At 41.7% G+C, this 22817-nt stretch overlaps 1 long non-coding RNA gene across 1 annotated transcript; it reads right to left on the bottom strand.

Annotated features, from left to right (window-relative positions):
* Nucleotides 1-21985: 21985 nt before the first annotated feature.
* Nucleotides 21986-22476, bottom strand: LOC147613828 (uncharacterized). The gene is made up of 3 exons (XR_015263281.1): nt 22348-22476; nt 22225-22269; nt 21986-22118 (listed from the first exon to the last, which is right to left on the bottom strand). It is a non-coding gene; the product is annotated as an uncharacterized LOC147613828 (long non-coding RNA).
* Between the last annotated feature and the right edge of the window lie 341 nt (nt 22477-22817).

Here is a 22817-nt window from a genome sequence, read left to right on the forward strand (position 1 = left end):
TCTCTCTCTCTCTCCCTTCTTCTCTCTGTGTATGTCTCCCACATGAAACCCTAATTCTTCTCCCTTCAACTGGTATCAGAGCCATGGCGATTACAACTGCAGCATTTGCTTGAAGAAGCAGGGGTGCGTGCCCACAGGCATTTTGACGCCAACTGCAAGGGCCACCGGTTTCACCTCTGTAGCTGAGCTTCTTAAGAAACGCCCTACCATCAAAGAGGAAAGCGTGGCTCTCTCCGCAACTCCTACTAAGCAGGCTGCCTAGAAAGGCTCGAAAAATAGACGCCCAAAAGATGATTCGCAGAAGGGCAATGGCTGCCTTGTGGAAATAGCCACTCTAGGAGAGGGAGCTGGAACTCCTACTCGAAGCTCGCCTAAACGTGGGATTCTGCGCAAGGTCAATACCGTGAGCGCCGTTGTGGTGCAGGTGTACCAGGTCACCGTAAAGCTGCAACGTGGCACTGGACTTTGGGCCGCCAACTTCACATGCCTGACAATTAGCAGCATTCGTACCTGCACGAACGCAGCAACAGCCGTACAGCACACGAGTCAGCAAATTTGACGCACCCCCTTTTTCTGCAACATTAATCAGAAATTGCCTGAGGTATTTGCTTCAATTTTGGAATTTGCATGTCCAATCATCAATTAAGCAGGTACAATCATCAATTAAGTAGGTACAATCATCAATTGAGCAGGTACAAGTCCAAATTGCTCAGATTTTGAGCAAAATTAACAACAATTAGGTGACATTGGTCACATTCCGCGTCAATTTGCAGGAAATTGGATGTCAAAATTTGGGGCTTTTGATGTAATTTTGCCATTGGGCATTCATACATGCTGTATGATGTGAGCAATCTCACATTGAAGCAAAATTGCAGAAAATTGGAGTGCAGATCAAAGGGCTTTTGTGCCGATTGGGCTGATTTGCATGCAGGCACTAGCATTCGATGCTTTGGGCAATGTGTTGATGCCTGTCAAGCACTCAATGTGCCTGTAAATCAAGGGGCTTTTATGTATTGGATGTATATGTGGCCAGGGGGAAGCATTGCGAAGACTCTAGATGCCTTCATGTGCATTAATGTACCATGTATGATCAGAAATTGATCTTGAATCAAGGGGCTTTTCAAGATTTTATGCTTGTTGAGCTTGGCAAAGCAGCAGGGAAGACTTTTATGCCTTGAACCCTCAGAAATCCACTTGCAGTCAAGGGGCTTTTGCCCAATTTCTATCCGGGACTGTTGTATGCAGTGGTGGGGACTGTCAAGGTCTGATTTTCACTCATTTGGACAGCCAGGAGAGCATTTATTGCTGTTGTACTTGTTGGTACAGATTTGGTATAACTTTGTACAAGTTTTGGCATGGCTGTACATTGATTTGAGTGAGGAAAAGGTTCATTTTCAGCTACTGTACTTGCCGGTACAGATTTGGTACATCATTGGTGAGCACCTAGTATTGTTGTACAGTACTTTGGAAGGGGAACATAGCACATTTAAGGTGCTGTCCTAAATCTGCACAGCAACCAGATTTTGGTGATTTTATCACATACAGTGGGAGTAGAGTTGCATTTGTGCTTCCGCAGTGGGAGATAAACTTTGGGAGAACAACTGTGAGCACTTTGTGTGCTTTGGTGCAGTGTTTGCACATCTTGTAGGGAGTCAGGCATTGACTGTGTCAAAGGTTGCATATTGCTATGGCAACCACAGGTGAGAGCTCTTCATTGCTTCACATCAAGAAGCTTGAAGGCTCACATAATTATGACATTTGGCAAACCCAGTGCTATAATGTGTTGCTCCAGAAGAAGCAGCACAAACCCATCAAAGAAAGGGATGTAATGCCCGCTTCTCTTACTGCTGAAGAATGGGAAGATATGGATGAGCTGGCAAGATCTACCATCATGTTGTCTGTGTGTCAGACTCTTTACTTTTCAGCATACGTGAAGAGAAGACAGCTTGGGGAATGTGGCAAAGATTGCAGGACTTGTATGCCTAGCAAAGTGCCTCAAGCAAGTGTATTGGTTAAAGAAACTCATAGGTCTTCAAATGAAGGAAGGGGCGTCTATGGCAGTCCATCTAAATGAGTTTAATGGTGTTGTCAGCCAGGTCATCAATCAAAAGTTGGCAATGGACGATGAGTTCAAAGCCACCTTTCTCTTATGCACATTCAGGACAGCCACTAGCAATTCAAATGCTATGCTGTCATATGCAGATGTGGAGGGTGCTCTCCTTCAAGAGGAGATGAACAGGAAGAACAACTCTATTGGAAAGTCCAATGCAATGAATGCACGTGGGAGATCCCAGCAAAGGGGTAAAAGCCAAGAACGGGGAAGGAGCAAGTCTCGCTCCAAAAAGGACTTGGAATGCCATTAATGTGGCAAGAAGGGACATATCAAAAAGCAATGCTATAAATGGAAGAATGATCAAAAGGAAAAGGGCAAAGGAAAAGACAAAGACAAAGATGAAGCCAAAGATGCAAAGCCAAAGGGCAAAAGTGGAGTCAAGATTGAAGAAGTCAATGTGTCACATGCAGGTGTGACAGTGAGGATGAAGTCAATGTGTCACATGCAGGTGACAGTGAGGATGAAGTCAATGTGTCACATGCAGGTGACAGTGAGGATGAAGTCCTATTCACGTCTTCACTTGATGCCCATTCACTCCTTGCAGGAGATGGTCATGGTATGCACTCATGGATCATTGATTCAGGTGCCTCCTTTCATGTCACAGGTTGCAGAGACTTGTTTGTCAGGTATACTGCTGGCAATAAAGGAGTAGTTTATTTGGGTGACAACCATGCATGCAAGATTCTTGGCAAAGGTGATGTGAGGCTTGTGTTTTCAGATGGCTCACAGCTTATGCTCCATGATGTCAGGCATGTGCCTGAGATCAAGAAGAACCTGCTTTCTACTGGACAGCTTAATGATGCTGATTATGTTACCACATTTGGTCGTGGAAAGTGGAAGATTAGTAAGGGCTCACTGGTTGTTGCCAGAGGCTCTAAGGTGGACACTCTTTACTTCATGCATGCTGGTGTTTGTCACCATGCTAATGTAAATGCAACCGAGCTTCCGGAAATCTCTATGTGGCATAGTCGGTTGGGACACATGAGTGTCAAAGGAATGGAGCAATTGTCTCGTTTTGGTTACTTGCCTTCTCTAAAAAGTTTTTAGTTTTGTGAGTATTGTATATATGGCAGGCAACTCCAGTGCCCCCACAAGAAAGCTCTTGGACAGAAAGATGCTCAGTTAGAGCTTGTGCATACAGATGTATGTGAGATGCCTCAACTTTCTTTGGGAGGGGCAAAATATTTTGTGTCTTTTATTGATGATGCCACACACAAGGTGTGGGTTTATCCTCTTCGTTTGAAGAGCGATACATTCTCAGTGTTTGAGAAGTTTGTTGCTCTTGTTGAGAATCAAACTGGCAAAACACTGAAGGCTTTGCGTTCCGACAATGGTGGAGAGTATATGTCCAAACAGTTTCAGGACTTTTGTGATGCTAAAGGCATCAAGAGAGAGCTCTCTACTCCTTAGATCCTCCACAAAATGGGACAACAGAGAGGATGAACAGGACCATTCACGAGAAGGTCCGTTCTATGTTGTCACATGCTGCGTTACCTCATGGTTTTTGGGCTGAAGCTATTATGACAGCCGTTCATCTTATAAACAGGTCACCTAACACGAGGCTTGGTGGGAAAGTGCCAGAGGAAGTATGGACAGGGAAGCCTCCGTCCTACAAGCACTTGAGAGTGTTTGGTTGCGTTGCGTACGTGCACATACACAGGGAAATGCGCTCCAAACTTGATCCTAAGTCTCACAAATGCATATTCCTAGGATATGGTGACAGAGGTGAAATGGGGTATAGACTTCGGGATCTAGGGAATAAAAAGATTATACGCAGCAATGATGTCATTTTTTATGAAACATGCATGTATAAGGAGCCTGCAAGGCAACAGGAGCCTGGCAGAGTCATCTTTGATGATGATGGACATCATGGACAACAACAAAGGGCTGTAAATCAGCCATTACAGCAACAAAACTAGCCCTTAAATGGTGCTGAAAATGGTCCAAATGGACAGCCAGAGATGGCAGAAGATATCCCTATGGATATCCCACAGTTAGAGGAGATACCGGGCATGATCTTTCAACCTTATGGCATGGAACAGGAGCCACCAATAGGTGATATGCAGGCTCGATAGCAACCTGCAAAGGATGGTCATTGGGTACGGAGGTCCACAAGACCCTCCAGAGTCCCTGACAGGTTTGTTCCAGGGGTTGACTACTTGATGCTCACTGACTGTGGGGAGCCCTCATGTTATAAGGAGGCTTTACAGAGGGCAGACAAGGCTCTTTGGGAGCGTGCTATGAAGTCAGAGATGGATTCTCTGCACAAAAATGGAACATGGAAGTTGGTGCATTTGCCTACAGGCAAGAAGGTTTTGCCATGCAAGTGGGTTTACAGGCTCAAAGTTGCACCTGATTCAAAGCCCTGATTCAAAGCCAAGATACAAAGCCAGGTTAGTGGCTAAGGGCTTCAAGCAGCAATATGGTGTGGACTTTGATGAGATCTTCTCTCCAGTGGTCAAAATGACCACACTTAGAGCTGTATTAGCTTTGGTTGCTCATGATGATCTGGATTTGATTCAGATGGATGTGAAGACTGCTTTTCTTCACGGTGATCTCCATGAGGAGATATATATGCAACAGCCAGAGGGTTATGCAGTGAATGGAAAGGAGAAGCTTGTATGCAAGCTGAAAAAGAGTCTTTATGGGCTCAAACAGGCACCAAGGGAATGGTATCATAAATTTGATACATTCATGAAATCCCAGGATTTCAGGAGAAGTGACATAGATCACTGCTTATACACCAAGAAAGCTTTGGATGGCAGTCTATTGATCCTCATCTTGTATGTTGATGATATGTTGATTGTCGGGAAATCTCGTAAGGAGATGGATACCTTGAAGAAGAGGCTGCATCAGACCTTTGATATGAAGGATTTAGGTGATGCAAATCACATTTTGGGTATGCGGATACTTCGGGACAGAAATCAGCATGTGTTGTATTTGTCTCAGAAGGAATACATTGGCAAAGTATTGCAGAGGTTCAATATGGAAGGGGGGAAGAAGACTAGTACTCCTTTGCCTCCATATGTGAAACTCAGTGCTATGGACAGCCCACAGTCGGATAGTGACAGGGCTGATATGGCCAAGATTCCGTATGCTTCAGCTTGTGGAAGTCTCATGTATGCCATGGTTGCTACTAGGCCGGACATTGCATTTGCAGTGGGAGTGGTTTCTAGATACATGGCCAAACCTGGCAAGAAGCATTGCGAAGCAATGAAAGGTGTCATGAGATACCTGAAGGGCACACAGGATATGTGCATATGCTTTGGCAAACAGGATGCATTAGTGCATGGTTACACGGATTCGGATTATGCCGGTCATCCAGATAATTGGAAGTCTACTACCGGTTATGTGTTTACATTCACATGAGGTGCTGTGTCATGGATATCCAGGATGCAGAAGTGCACTGCCTTATCTACTACAGAGGCCAAGTATATTGCAGCCACAGAGGCTTGCAAAGGAGGAGGCATTATGGCTATCTCGGTTAGTGGTTGATTTGGGTTATACAGGGGATATTCCATTGTTGCATTGTGACAGTCAGAGTGCCATCCAGTTGGCAAAGAACCATGTCTTTCATGCAAAGACGATGCATGTGGATGTGAAGTATCACTTCATCAGAGAGGTGATAGAGAACAAGCAAATTCAGCTTGTCAAGATTCATACGGATGACAACCGACTGATCTGTTGACAAAGAGTTTGCCTCCAGAGCGATTTGCTCATTGCAGACACTTGATGGGCATTGGTGGATGAGGCCAGTTTCAGCCTTGATGTGGCCTTGTATATTATCATGTACATGCTGATTTTTCTTTTCCTTCATTTAAGGGCACTTTGCCTTTAAGTGGGAGGCATTATGCCCACCCTTGTAGTGTGTACAAGCCTATAAGTTTTATAGTACATAGTACACTTAGTACTTTTAATGTACTAAGTGCACTATGTGTACTAGAGCAAATATACATGTGTGATAGGGGAGTCACAGACTCATACTGTGAGTTGACTTATCCCCACATGTCTCTCTCTCTCTCTCTCTTCTTCTTCTCTGAGTATGTCTCCCACATGAAACCCTAATTCTCTCGCATCATTCTCAGTTGATTTATGCATTAGTTGAGTAGTGTTATTAGTGATTATACATCCCATACTATAGTTTACTTTGGTTGTGATATGCAAATAAAATCGAAACTCTGTCAAAATTCAGTTAAAATCTGGTCACGCAAAATTATGCACGTGAGCTATTTCAGTGTTGGTCAGATTGCAGTTTTACTATCAAAACTCTGTCGAAGTTTTACCACGTGATATGTTTCATTTGTAGGTTCCGATTGTTAATGTTTTTGGTGATCCACATCATGGCATCTTCATCAGATAATGTGATGTAGAATATCAAGAAGTTACATGGCACTAACTTCGGATTTTGGAAAGAACAGATTTACAATGTATTGGTGAAAAAGAAGCAGATCAGGCCCATTAAGCTCAAGGGTGTAAAGCCAGAGGGGATAACTGATGTTGATTGGTAGGATTTAGATGAGCTTGCCGGGTCTACTATCATGCTCACACTATCAAAGAGCATGTACTTCAATGTGAAGGACAAAGGCACTAGTTATGACGTGTGGGAAAAGCTATGTGATTTGTAGCAGAGTGCAGCCTCTCAGGTTTATTAGGTGAAGCAATTGGTTAATCTTAAGATGAAAGTGGGGGTGTCCATGTCCAGTCAATTGAATGGCCAGGGAATCAAGTTTACTGATTCAGTGAAGGTAATGTTTTTGCTAGTTACTCTTCCAAAGAGTTGGGATACATTTCGTAAAGCAATCAGTAATTTTGCACCCACACGTGGTTTGACAAGTGTAAATGTTGAGAGCGGCTTGCTCACCAAGGAAGTAAAAAAAAGAAACTGGATTCAAGGAAAGGTAGCAGTGCCCTTGTGATTAGAGGTTTGCTTAGATTGGATCATTGATTTCGGGGTATCCTTCCATGTGACTCCTCATCAGGAGTGGTTTGCTTCATACGATGAATCTCGTAAGGGCCTTATTCGACTTGGGAATGACCATGCTTGTGAGATCGTGGGCATTGGTGATGTGCAATTGAAGTTCCAAAATGGATCTTTATTTCTTCTCAAGAATGTGAGGCATATACCCAAATTTACTAAGAGTTTGGTGAGCACAAGATAGTTGGATGATGTGGGCTACACTAGTGTGTTTTGTGATAGTTCTTGGAAAATCACCAAGGGCTCTCTTGTTATAGCTCGTGGGCCAAAGTGTGGTACTCTTTACATGTTGCATGTGTCCAATGTCAAGCATAATGTACTTTGTATAACCAAGCAGACAAGTGTTTCTTTGTGGCGTCGCCAGTTAGGTCATATGTCTCAAAAAGGAATGGAGCTACTCTCTTGTTTTGGTTATATCCTTGGTTTCAATTTTTATGATTTTTCACTTTGTGAGCATTGTCTTTATGGTAAACAAACACAATCACCACATAAAAGAGGAAGCACTCAGAAAAATGAGCCATTAGCACTTATTCATATAGTAGTGATGTGTGTGGGCCTATGCCTACATTGTCATTGGATGGAGCTTCATATTTTGGTACTTTTATTGATGATTATTCACGTAAGGTGTGGGTTTATCTTCTCAGGCAAAAAGATGATGTCTTTTTAGTGTTTCAAAAGTTTGTAACACTAGTGGAGAACCAATGTGGCAAAAAGATCAAGTGTTTATGCACAGACAATGGTGGGGAGTATATCTCTAAAGTTTTTTAAGATTTTTGTGATTCTAAAGGCATAAAGAGAGAGTTGATTGCTCCATATAACCCTCCACACAATGGTGTTTCTGAGAGGATGAACCGTACAATTCAAGAGAAAGTACGAAGTATGCTATCAAACGCTGGGTTCCCTAATGGATTTTGGGCAGAAGCAGTTGTTACAGCTCTTCATCTTATCAACAGATCTCCAAATAGGGATATAGATTAGAAGGTTCCAAAAGAGCTTTGGTTAGGAAAGCCACCTTCTTATAAGCATCTTAGGGTCTTTGGGTGTAAGGCATTCTGCATGTACCTAAGGATTTTAGAGACAAGTTAGCACCAAAGTCTCAAAAATGCATATTTATTGGATATGGTGGTTCTAGTGAGATGGGATATCATCTATGGGATCCAGAGACTAGAAAAATTATTTGCAGTAATGATGTGTATTTCAATGAAGATAAGATGTCATGTGCATCACAGATGCCATGGACATTCTCAGGGCTAGATCCAGAAGAGGCAAACAGATAAAGACCATGAACCAGTAGAAGTTAGGTAGAACCAGAATGTAGGAGCTTCAGGTGTAGCATCTGAAGTGGACATGGAGCAGGACTTGGAGCAAAGCATGGATCATATGGCTGTCGGCTGCAGGACGGCTGCCAGAAGAGCTGTCGGCTGAGTCAGCAGAGTGTGGGCAGCAGGCGCATCATACACAAGTAGCAGATCCAGTCGGGCAACATTTACCATCAATCGGGCAGCGCTGAATAGTTGGTATGGACATGTAAAGAGTGTCCAAAGACCCATATAAATAGGGCCATATGCTCTATGTTTTATTCATTCAATCCCACTAGGGGTTTGGATCCTTAGAGGTACCATAGGGGACAGATTTTGGTGTTAACCACCTTTTTATGAAGGCAGCCCATGGCTGCAGATATGTACCCTTTTTGTACCATAGATTATACTGAATTTCCAACAATTCTCACTCTCTCTACTCTCTCTCTACCTGCGTTTTTGCATCAGATGGTGCGTTTTTGCATCAGAAGGTTTTCCAAGAGTGTTTAGGGCTGAAAGAAGACTCCCAGAGCTTCCGCGCGTTACATAAGATGCATAAGAAGCCTATACCTATAGTGGAGATCAGGAGAGTTGTGTTCCAAAAGAAGATGGACAAATAGCAAGATAGCCACCACCTATTACTGATGCAACTCCTGAAGTGCAAGAAGGTGATGGAGTGGAATAGCAGGCAGTTCAGGCTCAATCTATGTTAAGGAGATCTACATGTGCTTCACATCCTCCTTATCGTCATGTTCCATCTCTTGACTATGTCATGTTGAGACAGGTTGTGGAGAGCCCTCCTGCTACAAAGAGGCCATGCAAATGGATGATAGGAAGAAGTGGGAGAGAGCTATGAAATCGGAAATGGACTCACTGCTTAAGAATGAGACCTTGGATTTGGTGAAGTTGCCTAACGATAAGCAGGAATTACCATGTCAATGGGTCTACAAGATGAAGGTTACGCCTAATTATGGCAAACCAAACTACAAGGCAAGACTTGCCGATTAATAAGATGAACTGCTATAGCCACTGCTTCTGCCCAGGCAACTCTGCGTTTGACAGCATACTGCTACTGTGGACTTTCTCCTGAATCGTGCAATTCATTCTCTCTGCCACACCATTCTGTGGAGGATTGTAGGGAGCAGTCAATTCACGCTTTATGCCTTTCGCATCGCAAAAGTCCTAAAAAGCCTTCGAAGTGTACTCTCCCCCGTTATCAGCACGTAAGCATTTGAGCTTCTTGCCACTCTGATTCTCCACAAACGACACAAACGTCTTGAACACTGACAAGACCTCATCTTTGTGCTTGAGAAAATAAACCCAGACCTTGCAAGAATAGTCATCAATGAACGTTAGAAAGTAAGAGGCTCCCCCTAGCGACAAGCTAGGCATTGGACCACAAAGATCGCTGTGCACAAGTGCCAACCTTTGATCTTTTCTATTGCCTCTTATCACATGCGGTTCCTGCGTTTGCTTGCTGTACACACAGTGTTCACAGAATTCGAAATCTTGAAACGAAAAACCAGACACATAACCAGAACGCGACAGAATTTCCATTCCCTTCTTGGACATATGTCCAAACCGGCTATGCCACAAGGAAACACTTGGCTGCTCGGTTAGCTTAACACTGGATACGTGTAGCATGTAAAGATTCCCTGACTTTACACCATGTGCAATTGTTAGTGACCCCTTGGAAATCTTCCACGTGTTATTGCCGAACACTGTCACATAACCTGCATCATCCAGTACTCCAGTGCTAATCAAGCTCTTCGTAATCATCAATGGAACATGTCGCACATTCTTCAGCATGAAAGAAGAACCATTCTGGAATTTCAACTGCACATCTCCAACACCCAGAATCTCACATGTCTGCTCATTGCCAAGCCTGACTAGATCCTTAGTGGCCACGTACGATGTAAACCACTCTTTGTGCGGAGATACATGTAGCGAAGCACCTGAGTCGATTATCCAGTAACCATCCTTTGCAATCAAAAATGCAGAATCCATCATGCTTGTGAGGTAGATCTGTGCGGATGATGTTGCCTTGCACGCATCATCACCATGCACATGCTCATTGCACGCATCATCACCATGCACATCCTCATGAGCATCAGTGTCTGTCACATTGACCTGTTCGATCTTCACTGACGATTTCTTCTTCTCATCCGCATCACTGGCCTTTCCTTTGCCTTTTTTCGCTTTCCATTTCGGATAATCCCTTCGCATGTGACCCATTTTACCGTAATAGTAACACTCTATGTCACTTTTAGCCAACGGGTCATGGGATTTACTGCGTGATTGACCTCTGTAACCCTTCTTCTCCTTTTTGGCAGTCCTCCCTCCGACCACCAAAGCGCTATTGCCTTTGCCCTTGTCCGTGTTCTTCCTGTTGACCTCCTCTATCAACAAACTGCCCTCAACATTGGTGCTCGTGAGACCATCCGCCGAAACAGAGTTGCTAAGAGCTGACCTGAACGTATCCCAGCTGTCTGGCAATGTGATTAGCAAAAACATAACTTTCACAGAATCTTGAAACTATATGTTTTACGCAATTAACTGACTGAAGATCGTGTGAAACTCATTGAGATGATTGGACATCGACGTCCCCTCTTTCATCTTCAAATTCACAAGCTTCTTGAGCTAGTATATCTGGGACGCGGCACTCTGCTTCTCGTACAAACCATATAACTTCTGCCATACTCCGTATGTCTTTGTCGCTTCTGCCTTGTTGAAGTAAACATTCTCGACCAATGTCAGCATGATTGTCGAGCATGCTAACTCATCCATTTTATCCCACTCATTCTGTGACATGCCTTCAGGTCTCTCCCCTTTGAGCTTTATTGGCTTAATCTGCTTCTTTTGCACCAACACTTGCCAGATCTGCTTCTTCCAGAACGAAAAGTTTGTGCCATCCAACTTATTTATGTTGAACAGAGCGTCTTGCGAGGACGTCGCCATGACAAACCTCACTGTCTACCTCCCTGGGAAAAATCCGATAGAGTTTCCCTTGTAAACTAGCTCTGGAAACCAAAAAAGAAGCACTGCTAACCAGTCTCGAACCACATGCGTATAGCACTGCTGAGCTCTCAAAAAAATCTGACAAAGTCTCTCCAGTAAAACGGCTCTGAAAACCAAAAAACCAAGCTCAAAATCTAAGTATCTTGTCAACTGGCACGAGGACTGCGCATAGACTGAAACCACTGTCACTGCTTGTCTCTGGAAATGGCTGTCACCAAATGCACATATACCAAAACAATGCCTCAACAGCGTCAACAAGCACGCGATGCAATCCAATGACTATCCACAGTCACATACATCCTATGTCGATGCCGAATGGGATGCTCCAGCGGTACCTAATCCACCAATGTGTCCTACGCCACACTCAAATCACGCCAGCTTCATAAAACCTCACGCAAGGCCCTCACAATATGGCTATGTAATTGCCCAAATACATAAACTGACCACAGTCTAATACATCCACAATATCCAAGAAAAACTGACAAAACAACCGCTGTGGCGGCTATCCGCTAGCGTGACTCACAATCAGCGGACCCACAATACCATACATATAACTGCTCAATGCATGCCAATGAGCGTAGCCGCCAAATGGCTAGATCGCCCTGCAACCTGGAAGAGCAGAAAACTGGTATAATGCAAGGCCGGAGCCGTGTACCTGGTGCCTTGACTGAAGGATGCTCCCGTCAATGTGAACGCGCACTAACGAGGTCGATGTCGCTGTCGTCGATGTCGATGCCGTTGCCGATGCCGATGCCAATGCCGAATCGCAATGCCGATGCCAAATCCGCAGTCGAAAACCCCTCCGCTGCTGCTGGTGTAATCGTAGGCGCAGGCACGGGCGTCGTAGGCATCGCGGGCGTGAGCAGAATTACACCCTCTGATGCTAGAGTAGCTCGTCGTGGGAAGAATGCTGAGAAAAAAACTTCTTCACAGCCGCCGGATGTGAGAAGAACCTCTTCGGAATGGGGCGCGTGGGAGCGGCCTCTTAAAGCCTTGTTAATTAACTTTAATTAAAAATTAATTAAACAGAAAAAGAGAATAATCTGTTGTTGCCGCCTGCACACGAATACGCATGGAGTGCTCTCTCTCTCTCTCCCACTTGCTCTAAGAGCTGAAAAAGAGCAGGTGTAGTCTCTCTCTCTCTCTCTCTCTCACGCCTGATACACTACACGAAAATGGGCTGTTTCGCCTCTCCCTCACGGAGCCGATTGTGTGTGTGTGTGTTATGGCTTCCAATGAGCACTGCTGCTCTCTCTCTACCGCAAGCTACAGCTCACTAGAAGCAAAGACTTCTCTACACGACTGCAAAACGACTGTATGCAGGTGATTTCTCTTCACCTTATCCACCCCACATAAAGCCTGTTCTCACGCCGATGGTGCCGGGACCTCGAGCCGCCACTCTGATACCAATTGTGGGCACTGCGGATGCGCGTAGGAGCTGCGAATGGGCTGCGGGAGCACACACAGGTCACACAGGTGAAGCTAGAGCTGAAGCACACACAGGAGATAGGGTTAATAGGTTAGTTGTATTGAAATGAGAAGTGATACATATACAAGCTATGTGGGCGGCCGACCACTATCTGGGCCATATGGGCTTTATACACCAACAAATTGGTCTCTCAATAGTGTGTGAATATATTACATGAGTTTCGAAAAACAAATTTTTTTGATTTACCCTTCTAAAGTGTAAAATAAATGATTTTAATTATAGTTAAAATTCACATATAAAGTATTTTAAAAAAATGCCTTGAACACAATTGATATAGTAGGTTTCTCTATCCTAAGCACGTAGAGATCTAGCCTTTGTGACAACCTACAAACAAACATATATGACCATTACAATCTTCTAAATTGATGTGATTGGATAGTTTGACTAGAAAGGAGCTTTGGGTAAAAATCACAACATTAGGAACTTTTCCCAACAAATGAGATAAAAATCCACCACTAGATATCATGTCTAAGATACTACCCAATCACCATCTGGGTTACTATATAGCCCCAATGGTACACCAAACTCATAAAAAAGTGCATAATTAGCAATGGCCCTCACCTAGCACAATGTGAATTTTCCATGTACCTTCATAAATGGGATCTCAAGCCCACTTGCAAAGTTAGCTTGGGAATCGTCATCTAAAGAAATATGCTCATGCACTATATTCTTTTACATAGCCTTCTATTGCACTCATTTTTCCATCCACATAAAATAGCATAGAAATAGGTTTACAATCATCCATACCATATGTTGACAGCATAAAAGCATATTATCGTTGTTATAACCTATGCCTTCAGACATCTTAATCACCTCAATTCTCAAGAAATACCATAGCTCTCCCAAATTCTTCATGTCAAACTTCACTTTAAAAAGACCCTTTATATTGTCAACCCTTTCTGCACTATTACTTGGGCTACCATATAAAAGTCATACACACGTGTTTTAGTGACAAAAATCCCCTCTTATCACTCATGAACACATGCATAGATTGATCACTCTATGCACATATGCATAGAGTGATCAGAAGGTAGCCACACCAAAAAAAAAAAAAAGAAGTGAGAATATATTGTTCAATCTTGATTTAGCTCATACAAGAATTTACAAACATACATGATTTGGAAACCCAAATCCTCATAACTAGGTGGATCTTGCAAATACACTTATTTTTTAGGACTCGCCATTCAATAAAAGACAATCTTTGCATCCATTTTTGCAACACCCAACCTTTTCATGTGGCTGGAGCAATAATAAGTTGCAATTTCGTCATTTTACCCATTAGTATTGAATGTCTCTTCATAATATGTCCCATTAGTTTATATATCACCTTTGGTAACCAACCTTGCCTTATACCTACTCTAATACTTCCATATATGAGTTGTTTAATGTCTAAAACACCCACTTACAAATAATGGCCTGCTTGCCCTCTTGTAATGGAACTAAATTTATATTTTATTTGGCATCCAATGCAACCATTTCCTTATGCATGGTCATTTTATATTACTAGATTCCCCTTCACAATATGTGGGCTCAACATCCAGCATTTGCAAATTGGCTATATATATAAGCCTTTGCACTAGATTTCTAGTATGCTTGAACCTTTATGAACCTTGATCTCTCCTTGGAACCTTTATGAACCTTGATCTCTCCTTGGAGCTTTACTTGCAACCTATGATTTATTAAAATAGGAGCCTTGATAGAAGTTAAAATTCCAATCTTCTCATCTAGGCTCTATTTTAAGCCACTAGAATCTCCATCAATATAACCATGTCCATTTGAAAACTGAGGCATATAATTGGAATCGTTCGCCTTTTCCTTAACTTTCTGTGATACATTAGAAGACTTCACAAAGCTTACATTCTCCTACAACCTACCACTCCAAGTTTTCCCATTAGGCTTGCGACTAGGGCACTCTTGTGGTCTACTCAACACTTGCAATGGTTGAATTACATTTTCTTCAACCACATTATCTCTTAAACCAGCCCCTATAACATCATTTACATCCATGTACCAACTACTCAAGGTTTCTCATTAGGCTTGCTAGTAGGGGACATTTGTGGTGGTCCACTCAACAACTGCCATTGTTGACTTACATTTCCTTTAATGACATTCTCTTTTATAGTTACCCTAGTAGCATCCTTACATACATGTACCAACTACTCAATATAATCAAATGAAAAACTACATTCCTAATTACCCTCAACTCAGGCATAGCATGATTATATCATTTTCTCACTCTTATTCTCAAGATTTTATCCCACTAATACACATTTCTATGCTATTTGATCCAAGATTGATTCTCAACGAGAGCAAAGGACTTCTGAAAGGTGACTAGCACATCCTCTTTCCTCTTTGATAGGATAGACCCACACCTTCCATAGCATCGTCAATGAAAATGACAAAGTATGATGATGCGAGCTTCTTTGGGCCCTTTACAAAAGAACAGATCATGCTGCTGGATCAATAGCTGCAACCATCTCATAACTCTGCTCCATAATATCAATTGTTGCAGAATCCTGAATCTTCCCTTCTTCCTCTACTGGACCTACTTCTTGTGGTTCAGGTATGCCTGTAGCCTCCTTTATCTCCTTAACAAGGTCTGCAATTTGTAGATCCACATGCTGAACTTCTGAACCTGCAGTTTTGTAGCTCATTCTGAACCTGCACTTCTAAATTCCTCTTAGCCAACTCTTCTAGTTCAGCAGGCCACCTATTCTTCTAACTATGTCCAATCATGGAAAGCACCCAGTGACAGCTTTTAACCTTAGCTACTTCATTTTTTTGTTGACACAAAACTTCTTCTATCTCCATGTTATGCCTTTCTTCCATGTCCTTAAGCTTTTCCTGGAGTTTCTGCACCTGCATTTCCTTCTCCCAACAATAATAATTCAGATGACACTCCTGACTCCTCCACCTGCTACCTTAGACTTTCTATCTGACCCTATTGCTTAACTAGAAATTCATGTATATAGTAGCCAACATTTTAGTGGCCATCAAACTGTCACTAACAATATACTCAGGCTGCGTAACTTCCACATTCCCAAAGTCCAACTTATGCACCAATCTGCTAATGCTACTGTCTACCTTTCTCTTTTTAGACAATGTAAAAGTCTTACCCAATTTAGTCGGTGTCGATGCTTCCATTACCCCTACAACGGAGGCTCTACCACTAAATCTTCCCTTGTGTGAAAAGTAATAGGTGTAGCAACACCTCTTAAAGCTTTCTCTTCACTATACCTGACTTTGACCAAATCCTGAGAAGCCTCCATCCTTTGCTAAGCCAGATTAAGCAATCCCAGCTTTTCAGAAGGTCCAACCTCCTACTGCACAGTCTGACATCCATGTTGCTTAACCTCCATTGGTCTCTCCTTCTGAGGCAACACAAACTCACCTGCCTCCACCCTTTGTGCATAATAAAATAATGCTACCAAGTAGGCACACAGTCTACTATTAGACTGAATCTTCCTCTTATCTGACAAATGGACTTCACTGGTGATCTTTTCATACAGCCAGTGTGCCCAACTCAACTGACCTCCTTGCTCTGCCCAACACAAAGAGCATAATTCTCCTTAGACATATAGTCAAACTTGACCAAAAAACACATTCTTTCCAAATACCACTTGAGTTGTTCCCTTGTCGAATACCCCACATTCTTTAACATATAATATTGTCTGTCGCCTTCTCTAGGACCAAACTCCTTCTTCAAGGCCTCCTCAAAACACTTAGGTATAGGCACAGAGGAAACAATAGGCAGCTTAAACACCTCATCAGCAACAATAACTGCAAGGTTTAAAGTTACCTGAGTAAAAACTCTCCCCTTTGTCTTCCTCAAGATGTCCAGCTGAGATTTTATTCTTCCATTCATCCCAAGGTAGCGGTGCAAACTCCTGCAACCCAATCTGTTGTAGCCAAATCGCATTCTTCTCAGCTTGATAATCTATCTCCACTTTAAAGTCCATAAACGGTTCCATTAACGACTGCATGATTTTTCCTTCAGACATGGGAGTCGGCACAGATGTCTCTTCTTCCTCTCTAGAACCTTCAGCTCTTGCTCCTCTGAACTACTAATGTCCTCTCTAGCCCCTCTTCGATGCAGCCTCTTTTTTGTCACCTCTGGCTATTCTTCATCATGTATCGGTTACATGACCGCAGGGGTCCTTGGTTTAGGCATGGTAAACAGTAGTGGATCAGAGAACAAAAAAGAAAATCTTGGCCTTTGATGCATCATGGACAAGATATCTCACACTACATTTGGCGCATAACGTACAGAAAGGTTTGCATGAAGTAATTACTAGTATTGGACCTGCGCGTTGCTGCGGCGGGTAGAGTTCTAGAAAAAATAGGCTCAGTTTCTCCAATTTAGGTCATGTTTTAAGTAAACACAATACATTATTTAGGCTCAGTTTCTCCAATTTAGGTCATGTTTTAAGTAAACACAATACATTTTCTCCAATTTAGGTCATGTTTTAAGTAAACACAATACATTATTTCAAGTGACTTCATATATACATATCTCAAAATAACATCCATGTCTCATAGATTTATAGGCAAAAACAAAAATATCATAGTAATGTAGCATACGAAGATGCAAAAAAGGACCAATATTACATATTCTCAAAATGCACCACAAAATACGTATTCTCAGTCTCAGTAATGTCAAAATCAACAAATTGAATTCTTTTCTTGTGAGAAGGATCATTCATTTGTCTCCTCACAATATGCTCTCTATTGTAAAGCGGAGATCCATCCCGCACATGCTCTATTATCGATGAATGCAAAGGACCTGCATAAACGAAACAACAATAAATCAAATCTCAAAAGGACCTGCACATAACGACACATAAAATCTCAAAAAAATCTTATAATAGAAAAACATAATCAAAATTACCTCGTACAATAAAACATCGAGTGGATGGTACATGAGGAGCTCTAGTATAAAACCCATAACGAATACCATTGGTCATGATGGATGTAAGAAACGACCAGTCATCGGGTACTGAATACCCCTCAAATGATGCAAAGCATCTGTCCATCTCTCTCCAAAACAAATAGACACCCCACTCCTCATCAGGAACACCGATCCCGTACATCTCGATGCCTTCGTCGACAACTCTTACCATAAACGTATCAATGTCATGCAATATTCTAAAATCAAAGCATAACAAATAGGTTATATAATTATTTATATATAGATTCAAAAAATATTTATACAATGCCTAACAATTACACTTATACTTACCCACCCTATAAGCATCAATCATAATCCCTGCTACGTGACCTGCAGTAATAGGAGCTGACCATAGCGGTAGCTTTGTACAGATAGACATCAGTATAGAATGTCATGTTCCATACTTTGTAATCAAGAAAAGTTATGCAAATATAAAGAATAACTCACCTACTATCCTCGACAAAGGCATGTCCAATGTAAAGGTAATCTTAGACATGTCTATCAAAACATAAACAACAAAAATAGGTACTTTTACCATGGACAAATATGTATAAAAAAAGAAATCACAATAAAATTAATCAAATTGCACAACTTAAATAAGAAACCTGACTTGTCACTCTGAAGTCATCATCAAGATCTCCTTTATAAACAATATTGTTTGTTGTAGGTGTATAACTTTGAAGATCATCAAATGAACACTCCACATTAGCGTTATCCTCAAGTAACACCTTCATAGCATGAGGAGACCGTGCTCATGACAACGCGACATACAATTGCCCATGAGTAAACACTGGAGTCACCAAATACAACCCCAAGACATTTAGGGTTTGGCCTTGTGATTTGTTTATTGACATGCCAAATGCCAGCCGTACGGGAAACTGTCTCCGCCTCATGGTGAATGGTAGTTGGGCCTCGCTGCATATAAAGGTAATCCGTGAAAGAAATACTCTTTCACCAACTTTAGTACCAGTGATGATTTCAGTCTCCAAGACTTTAGAGTGAAAGGCCGTACCATTACAGAGTCCACGTCTTGGATCCAAGTTACGAAGCAAAATAACAGGAGCTTCTAACTTTAAAACCAAGCAGTGAGGTGGATATCCGCCCCAAAGGTCGATTGTGTTCAAAAATTCTGTGGAATATAGGAATGAATTTTCATCATTTTCAAGAATTGAATCTGCACTGAAATATTACTTAGGCTCACTAGGCATTGTATCCAAAGCTGTCTTATTCACAATATCCGCTTGACTGTTTATCGGAGCAAGAATAGCACGCTACTAAAGTATGAAGCATATGTCGTTAGTGATAGCCAATTCAGAGTATACCCAATGTACCAAGTCTTTAAGAGTCGATCTTTGCAAGACCATATTACTTGGTAGTGTCACCATCGTATTATCATCGCTACAATCCACTCCATTCCCAATATTCATGACCCACTGTTTAAACTCATTGCATCCATTAGTATTGCTTGATTGAATACACATATTTCCAATTAACTTTAGAACTTTGATAGAGTTCCATAGAAAGGAACGACACAATGCTGCATTAACAATATCCTCACGTCTTCCCTTCATAATAACAAGCAAGATTTGTCTAAAATCTCCCCCCATTAATACAACCTTTTCACCAAATGGCTTATCTGAGAATAATACATCTTGTAAGCTCCTATCCAATGCTTCAAAAGCATAACGATGAATCATTGGAGCCTCATCCCAAATATGAGCTTACAAACTCTCAAAAACTCAGCAAGTTGTCCATATACAGGGATTTTGCAAGTTGAAGAATTGTTTAGCTCCAGAGGTATCTTGAATCTAGAATGTGCAGTACGTCCATTCGCCAAGAGTAGAGAAGCAATACCTGACGATGCGGTGGCCAAAGCAACATACCCTTGTCCACGTACTTGCGCAAGCAAGCAATTATACAAATAGGTCTTGCCCGATCCCCCGGACCATCTAGGAAAAAAAATGTCACTTGCACATATATATAATTTTAATTAATTAAATTTTAGATTAAATTTTAATGGTAGGGATGAGTGGTGAGGTGTGCTCACTCTCAAATAAATACATCTTACATGTAATCTCTCTCTGTCTCTCTCTCTTTCACACACACACACACACACATGCACATGCACATGCACATGCACATGCACACCCTCTTTCTCTCACATACACATGCACACACTCTCAAATGTCGAAACTCTCTCTCTCTCTCTCTCTCTTACACACACACATGTACACACATGCACATGTACTAATGCAAACACACACTCTTTCCCCCTCCACTCTCTCTCTCTCTCTCTCTCTCTCTCACACACACACACACACACACACGCTATCTCTCTTCTCACACACACTCTCCCACATATAGAAACTCTCTCTCTCTCTCTCTCTCTCTCTCTCTCTCACACACACACACACACACACACGCACACACGCACACACACACACACACATAGATACATTCATGCACACACACAGATACATTCATGCACACACACAAACACACTTCTTTCTCATGCACACGTGCACATTCTCTCTCTCTCTCTCTCTCTCTCACTCACTCACAAACACACACCCACATGTAAATAAATATTATCTATAATATTATGTTTTATTATATTTAGAGACGTATACCTATATATACATGTGCATTTATAAAATAAATAAACACATACACATATATTTTTAATTAATATTAAATTTTAACACGTGGGGATGCATGATGAGGTGTGTTCACTTTTAAATAAGTGTATCTTATATACAATGTCTTTTGTCTTCTCTTTTGCATACATATGTATGTGATTGTGTGTTCACATACACACGTATGTGGGATTATGTGTGCACATACACACGTATGTGTGATTGTGTAATGTCTTCACGCGTGCATGTGTTGTGCAAGTGTCTTGATTGTGTGTATGTGTTAGTGTGTATTTGTTGTGTGTGTGTGTGTGTGTGTGTACATGGTGTGTATGTTTTTATATATTTGTATCCATAGCAAGTGTCTGTATGTACGTGTGTGTGAGCATGTGAATATACTCGTGTGTACATCTATGTGTGTGCACGTGCAGGTGCATATGTGTGTGTGTGAGTGTGTGCATGTCCATGTGTGTGCACATGTACTTGTGTATGTGAGTGTATTTATGTGCTTGTGTGCATGTATACACGTGTGTATGTGCAAGCTTGAGTATGTGTGCAAGTATGCATATCTCTATATGTTGCATGTGTGTCCATGTGTGCGAGTGTGTGTATGTGTGTTTGTATGCGTGTGTGTACGTATCATGTGCTTCTGTCTGTGTTATGTGTGTGTGTGTGTATATGCATGAACATACATGTGTGCGTCGATATATATATAAATCTATTTATATATACATGCTTACATACCTATAGATACACAAACATACATAATATATATACGTGTGTGTGTATGTATATTCTCTCTCTTACACATGCACATAATATATATGTTTGTGTGTGTATGTGCAAGCTTGAGTATGTGTGCAAGTGTGCATATCTCTATATGTTGCACGTGTGTCCATGCGTGCGAGTGTGTGTATGTGTGTTTGTATGTGTGTGTGTACGTATCATGTGCTGGTGTCTATGTGTTGTGTGTGTGTGTGCATGAACATACATAAATCTATTTATATATACATGCTTACATACCTATATACACATACATACATAATATATATAAGTGTGTGTATCTATAGGTATGTAACCATGTATACAAAGATTTCATTGAAAGATGTGAGATGAGATCTTCTTAGATTCAAATTCAAAATTGCATTGGAGGATGTGAGATTTGGCTCCTCCTCATGCTTACAGGAGGAGTGGTTATTTTGAATTAGCCCCACCTCCTTTTCCCATGTGGAGGGAGGTGGGGTTGTCGTTAATCCTGTACTAGTATTGGACCCGTGCGTTACTGCGGTAGGTAGAGTTCCAGAAAAAATAGGCTCGATTTTTCCAATTTAGGTCATGTTTTACAATACATTATTTCAAGTGACTTCATATATACATATCTCAAAATAACATCCATGTCTTGTAGATTTATAGCGAAAACAAAAATATCATAGTAATGTAGCATACAAAGATGCAAAAAAGGACCAATATTACATATTCTCAAAATGCACCACAAAATACGTATTCTCAGTCAGTAATGTCAGAATCAACAAATTGAATTCTTCTCTTGTGAGGGATCATTCATTTGTCTCCTTACAATACGCTCTCTATTGTAAAGCGGTGATCCATCCCGCACATGCTCTACTATCGATGAATGCAAAGGACCTGCACAAACGAAACAACGATAAATCAAATTTCAAAAGGACCTGCACATAACGACACATAAAATCTCAAAAAAAATCTTATAATAGAAAAACAAAATCAAAATTACCTCGTACAATAGAACATTGAGTGGATGGTACATGAGGAGCTCTAGTATAAAACCCATAACAAATACCAATGGTCATGATGGATGTAAGAAACGACCAATCATCAGGTACTAAATACCCCTCAAATGATGCAAAGCATCTGTCCATCTCTCTCCAAAACAAATAGACACCCCACTCCTCATCAGGAACACCGATCCCGTACATCTCGATGCCTTCGTCGACAACTCTTACCATAAACGTATCAATGTCATGCAATATCCTAAAATCAAACATGTGCATTCAAGGGGCATTTCAACGTCGGATCCGCGGAAGGAACTCAAGGTTCTTCCTGATCTCAAGGGCATACTATAAAAGGCTACCCCGTCCCCAACCTTTTTGCTTTGTTTTCTTTTATTTTTGGCTTCCCATTGGTGTAATTGAGTCCAACTTGGACCATGAGGTCCCCCCTTTCCACTTTTGATGATTCTTGTCCATGAGCCCCTTTTGGACGCCGCCCATAAGCCGTAATTTAGCCGTTTTAGGTCCCTCGAACCCCGTTTTTGCTCCGTAAAATCCTGACAGGCTCTTAGGAAAATCTTCCATGCACTTTTGAAGT

This window comes from Cibotium barometz, chromosome 43 (genome assembly GCF_041138505.1).
Source record: "Cibotium barometz isolate CiBa-2024 chromosome 43, ASM4113850v1, whole genome shotgun sequence".
NCBI lineage: Eukaryota > Viridiplantae > Streptophyta > Polypodiopsida > Cyatheales > Cibotiaceae > Cibotium > Cibotium barometz.